The sequence below is a fragment of the Chinchilla lanigera genome, unplaced genomic scaffold (assembly GCF_000276665.1).
Source record: "Chinchilla lanigera isolate Chin_1 unplaced genomic scaffold, ChiLan1.0 scaffold00007, whole genome shotgun sequence".
In the NCBI taxonomy this organism is placed as follows: domain Eukaryota; kingdom Metazoa; phylum Chordata; class Mammalia; order Rodentia; family Chinchillidae; genus Chinchilla; species Chinchilla lanigera.
This window is the reverse complement of record NW_004955408.1, coordinates 25,472,704-25,479,257: the sequence shown is the minus strand read 5'-3', so window position 1 is coordinate 25,479,257 and position 6,554 is coordinate 25,472,704.

The window sequence follows — 6,554 nt, the reverse complement described above, 5'->3', positions numbered from 1 at the left end:
AAAACAGAAAACAGCTTGAGAGTGGGGAAAGATGAATTTTGTAGCGAACCAGACTGCACCATGGTCTTATCACATACTTTTTTGGGTGGAAAAGCTATTTATCCCTTATGGCCTATTTCCTTCCCTGTAAATGAAGATAATAAAAACTTTCACATGTGAGGAAGAAATCTACCTGTGACTGTAAAGTACCTTGCATGTCACGGGCCCGGGAGAAACATTTGCTTCCCTTGTCCTGTCCTGATGACCTCGGGCAGTTGTCCTGGCTCAGCTTCCCCACCCCATAAAATGACCAGTTTGCCCTGGATCTAATGGGCAATGTTCCTCCCAGTCCTCTAGCTCTAGGATATGGAAAATGCATACTTCATGCTTTTCTGTGGTTTCCAGGCATCCATTATTTCATTTAGATACTTCCAGTCTCCACCTCCTCCACCGCATCCTCTCCTTTCCTAGGAATTCTGCACATCTTAGCTGATTTGCTTCGCATGTTCAGCCCCTGGCACCCACCTCCCTCACTCCCCTGGCCCGTGCAAGGATGACATCATGGTGCCTACACCTTTAAGATTATATAAATCTGCCATCCTACAGTGGCCTCCATCCCCATGGCAACGCGGAGGAGTTTCCCTTTTGTGAGGAAAGCTGTCATGTCACTTCCTGCTGCTGACAAATCAGTTTAGGAGATTAAAATGGGGGGGGCGGGGTGCCTCTGAGAAGTGCTGGCTGCGGTGGTTTCTGGTTGCCGTACACAGAGCCAAACAATGCCTGGCCAGGCCGGTGGCCCTGCCTAGCCCCAGCCGAAGGTCGGGTTTCCCACACCTCGCCCCGGGTGGATCCAGGTCACCTCAGGCTGTTTTGCTCCCCAGGTTGAATTCTGGGGAGCAGGTGGGAGGACTGCCCTCCTCTGGGGACTTTTCTGGGGCCATGCAGGGCAAGCTTATTCCAGAATAGCCTCTACATCCTGATCAGCCTGGTTCCCCTGCGTCAGCTCGGGACATGTGTTTTGTCCTGTGGAGAACAAAGAGTCTGCCGGTTGCTGGCACCATAGTGCTAAACTCTGCTCTGCTGAGGAAAATACCCTAAAAGCACCTTTTTTTTTTTTACTGTAACTTTCTGAGTGAAGCAGCGGCCCACTCATTCAGTCCCTCATTTACTGACCAATGCAGTCGACAAATTATTTATAGACTCGCTAGGCCCAGGGAGACTTTGAAGGCAAGAGCTTGCTCACAAGTAGCTAATGCAGCAGCAGCATAGAAATAAGATAACTAAGAAAAGTGACGGCGAAGGCTATGCAGGTGGGAATAAAAGGGGGACCTTCTGGATTTGGTGGGGAGGGAGGACTGTCTGCGGGGAGGCTTATCCAGGGGCTGTGGAGGTAACCTAGTTGCCCAACTGGTGAAGTGAGCTGGGAAAAAGGTTCGGGCCAGGAGAGCAGCAAACCCCTGAGGTGTGACTGGAATCTTTGTGGATGGGAGGATAGAGCACTTGACTTAGTAGAGTCCTCAGGACCTGTGTTCAAGTCCTGATTGTGCCACTGGCCTGTGCGTAGGTTACCAAAGTCTCTAAGCCGTAGTCCCCCCATTGTAATATGGCCCAGTAGTCTCTAACCTCCAAAGACCCTCTACGGAGTAAACGAAAGGCAGTTCTTTCTGGGCGCATCACAAAGGCCTGGGAAAGGCTTACTGTCGCCTGTGACTCATCTGGACACCATTCTGTCACTGAGCAGCAGCGCCACTCCCCAAAGTGTCCCCACAAAGGGAAACAGAAGGGAGCTGTTCTGCCGCGGTCACGATCCCCCAGGCCTGCATGCGCTGCTGCTTCCCTCTGAGCTGTGTTGGAGAAGTGGTGTCGCTCTGAGATCACCCAGCCCTGCCCATTGACCGGGGGCAGGGCGCCTCGCCTTTCTCAGCCTCAGTTTCCTCGTCTGTTGGAAGCACCTGAGATGAACTTTATCTGGCCTTCTTTCCTGCCCAACTGCTAGGGCCAAGCTCTTCCGTACTACAGGTCAGGAAGGCTCTGGAATCCCTGGGGTTCGTTAGGGCTGGCTCAGGAAGACAAAGAGAGAGGAAATCAGACGTTTTCTGGGATGGGGCAGCTTCAGGTCCAGGACCTTTGGTTTGTTTGTTTGTTTGTTTGTTTTTGTTTTTCTTCCGGTATCAGGAATCAAACTCACAACCTTGCGCTTCCCAGGCAGGCGCTTTGCCACTGAGCTAAATCCCCAGTCCCTGTTTGTTTTTTGTGTGTGTCTTTTTGAGACAGGGTCTCGCTATGCAGTTCAGGCTGGCCTTGAACTCACTTTGTAGCCCAGGCTGGTCTCGAACTTGCAATGATCCTCCTGCTTCAGCCTCCCAAGTGCTGGGATTATAGGCGTTTACCACCACCCCCGGTTTAGACCTTTGGAAGGTGAGTTGGCATAATGGAGATGTGAATGGGCCTTTCAAGAATAGGTTCCCCACAAGGGTCTGTAGGGGCATCCTGTATGGCTGGACGCCATCTCTCCAAGTCCAAGACAATCCTCTGCTGCGGGCCACGCTGCAAAGATGGGACTTAAAATATTCACCATAACTGACACCATTCATTCATTCATTCAGTCAGTCAGTATGTGTGAAGTACCCATAGTTTGTCAAGCATGCAGCAGATGTGAGACTGAGATAATCAAAGGACATTCTGAGATTTTTGTCCCAAATACCTGGGAAAGAACTTAAAGGTCAGCCGGTATCTGGATGACCTTGTGTGGATCATTTCTCCTCTCAGAGCTCCGTCTCCCTCGTCTTTGAAAAGGGAGTAATGGAAGTGTCTGCTTCACAGGGTGATTGTCAAGATTAAATACCATGGTACACCTGACTTGTTTTGGACAGCACTCAACATATTTGGGGTTTTTGTTGTTGTTGTTGTTTTTGGTCTTTTTGAGACAGGGTCTTGCTATGCAGTTCAGGCTGGCCTTGAGCTCACTTTGTAGCCCAGGTTGGTCTCGAACTTGTGATGATCCTCCTGCCTCAGCCTCCCGAGTGCTGAGATTACAGGTGTGTGCCACCGTGCCTGGCAACATATCCGTTTTTTAAACCATAATTATCTTTATAAAGGAAAGATTGAAAAAAAGGAAAAAAATACATATTGACAGCTAGCAAGTCTTTTCTTTTCTCTAAATGCAGATTGGATTATCCAGTAGCTTTCTTCACATAGCTATTGGTTTATGAAATTTAGCAATTCCAAAAGCAAACCTTTGCCAGGCATGATGGCACGTGCCTGTAGCCTCAGCACTCAGGAGGCTGAGGCAGGAGGATCACTGTGAGTCTGAGGCCAGCCTGGGCTACACAGTGAATTCAAGACCACTTTGAACTATATGGTGAGACCCTGTCTCAAAAAGCAAAACATACAAACCCAAACTTTTGATTCATTCCCAAACCAGGTCCTTCTTCGGTCTTCCCACTTTTGTTTGTTTGTTTGTCTGTTTGTTTGAGACAGGGTCTTGCTAGGTACCTCAGTCTGACCTTGGACTTGTGGGGATCCTCCCGTCTCAGCCTCCTGAGTCCTGGGGTTACAGGTGTGGACCACCTCATTCGGCCCCACTTTTATTAATAGCAACTTGATCTTCATTAGCTTGGGTCAAAAACTTTGGCTTCTCCCTTTTTCTCATAACCTATATTTAGTTCAACAGCAAACTGAGATGGTTCTATTTTCAAAACATATCCATTTTAAAAATATATCCTCTTCTCATCACTTCTAAAACTATCTCTCTGGCGTGGCCACTATCATACGTGCTGAGGTTACTGCAGTCACCTCTGCGTTGGTCTCTTTACCTCTGCACTCTCTTTTTATTCTCAGTCAGAAGGAAAAGCTAACCTTGCATATAGTGCATTTTTTATGACAAAATCTTGCAGTTTCTTAATTATTGAAGAATATTTTCACTGGATAAAGAATTCTAGTTTTTGTTTGTTTGGCTGGGTGTTTGTTTGTTTTAGACAGGGTCTTGCTATGCAGTTGAGCCTGGCCTTGAATTCACTATATAGGTCAGGCTGGCTTCAAACTTATGGCAATCCTCCTGCTTCAGCCTCCTGAGAGCTGGAATTATAGGCGTGAACTACCATGCCCAGTCAAGAATCCTTGTTTTTGATCTTACTTCTTTAATCATGTTGAAGATACATCCCATGGTCTTTAGATTTTTGTTGTGTTCGGTCAGAAGTTGGCTAACTGCTTTATTGTTCTGAGAGTAAACTGTCTTTTTTCTTTGACTGCTTTAGGAATTTGTCTTTGTTTTAGCAGTTTTATTGCAATGTATCTCTGTCATTTTCCTCCTATTTATATTGTTTGTGATATATGATGCTTTTGAATTTGTGGCTTGATGTTCATTACTTTTGGAGTTTTTCAATTTTTTCTCCACTTATATTCTTTAGAATACTAGCTGGATGTGGTGGCCCACACCTATAACCCCAGCACTCTGAAGGCTGAGATAGGAGGATCGCTGAGAGTTCAGGAGCAGCCTGGGCTGTGAAGTGAGCTCAAGGCCAGCCTGACCTGCATAGTGAAATCTTTCTCAAACAAACAAACAAAAAAGACAAAAAATACAAACCATAGTTATTTTAATGTCCGACCAATAACTCTCTGAATTGTATTTATTCCTATTGCCAATTTCTTCTTGTTTTTTAAAAATCATGTTTAAACCAGGTGTGGTGGCACACGCCTGTAATCCCAGAACTCAGGAGGCTGAGGCAGGAAGATCACTGGGAGTTCGAGACCAACCTGGGCTACAAAGTGAGTTCAAGGTCAGCCTGAACTGCATAGCAAGACCCTGTCTCAAAAAGATTAAATAAATAAATAAATAAATACATACATACATAAAATCACGTTTAATTTCCTTGTAGCTTAGGTTTTTAAAAGCATCTGACTACATTACTCTCACGTAGTTGTTATATTCATCTTGGGAAACTGGTGCATGCACATACCGCATTTTAATAATTTTTACTTCTCCCCTGCTCTTCTCTCTCTCTCTCTTGACAGATCTCCTGCCCATCTTAGAATCTACTTACCTGCCTCTTACTATCTCTTTGATTTTCTTCTTCAAATAATTTATATTTTGAGTCTTTCACCTTAAAGAATCCATGTGATATTTAACCTCCTGAGTCTGACTTATTTAACTAAGTATTACGGTCTCAAGACCCATCCATTCTTCTACAAATGACCCAAATTTATCCTCTCTGGCTGAGTAACACTTCCCTAATTTAGTTATTGTGAGTTGTGCTGGTATAAATACTGGTAAGCATATGTAACATGCATATAATATGTAATATTATGTTGTGGTATGATGACTTTGACTCTTTTAGGAAGATACCTAAAAGAGATACAGCTGGGTCAAATGGAATTTCTTTTTTTTGTTTGTTTCTATTTGGTTTTTTTGAAACAGTATCTTGCTGTACAGTTCAGGCTGGCCTTGAGCTCACTTTGTAGCCCAGGCTGACCTCGAACTCGCAACGATCCTCCTCCCTCAGCCTCCTGAGTGCTGGGATTACAGGCGTGTGCCGCCACACCTGGCTCTCTCTTCTTTTTAAAAGCAGGGTCTCACTATGTACTTCAGGAGGGCCTTGAACTTGCAGCAATCCTCCTGCCTCCGCCTCCCATTTGCTGGGATTGCAGGCGTGCGCCACCACACCCAGCGGCTGGAGTTTCTGCCTGTAGCTTTTTGAGGAATACCCATACTGATTTCTGTAATGGTTACACTAGTTTACATTCCCATCAGCAGTGTTCCTTTCCCCGAAACCTTGCCAGCCCTTGTTGTTTCTATAGTCCTTGATAATAGCCATTCTTACTGGAATAAGGTGGACTCTCAGTGTTATTTTGATTTTCATTTCTCTAATGGTCAAAGATGCTGAGCACTTTTTCATGTATTTGTTGGTCATTTGTACCTTTTTTTTTTTTTTCTTTTTCTTTGAGACAGGGTCTCACTATGCAGTCCAGGCTAGCCTCAAACTCATGATGATCCTCCTGCCTCAGCCTCCTGAGTGCTGGGATAATAGGCATGCACAACCGTGCCTGGCCTCTTGTAAGGAATACCTATTTATTTCAATTGCCCATTTCTTATTGGTCTTTTATTTGGGGGGGGTCTAATTTTTTTTGAGTTCTTCATGTATTCTAGACAATACTCTTCTGTCTAAACAGTAGCCAACAAAAATTTTTTTTCCCAATTTACAGGTCATCTCTCTGTTGGTTGTTTCCTTTGCTGTACAGAAGTTTTAAAAATTTGATATAATTCCATTTTTAAATTCTTGGTATTATGTCTTGAGTAGTTGGGATTCTGTTTAGGAAGTCCTCGCTTATGCTTATGTCTTCAAGAGTTTTACCAACTTTTTTCTGTTTTTATACCTAGATCTTTGATCCATTTTGATTTGATTCTAGTGTGGGGTGAGAAATATAGATGCTGATTCGCTGTTCTGGGTGTGGATGACCGCCTTTCCCAGCACCATTCATTGAAAGGCTAACTTTTCTCCAGGGTATGTTATTGCCCCTTTTGTAAAATGTCAGATAGTTGAAGGTGCTTGGAGTGGTTGATCCATCCTTTATTCTAG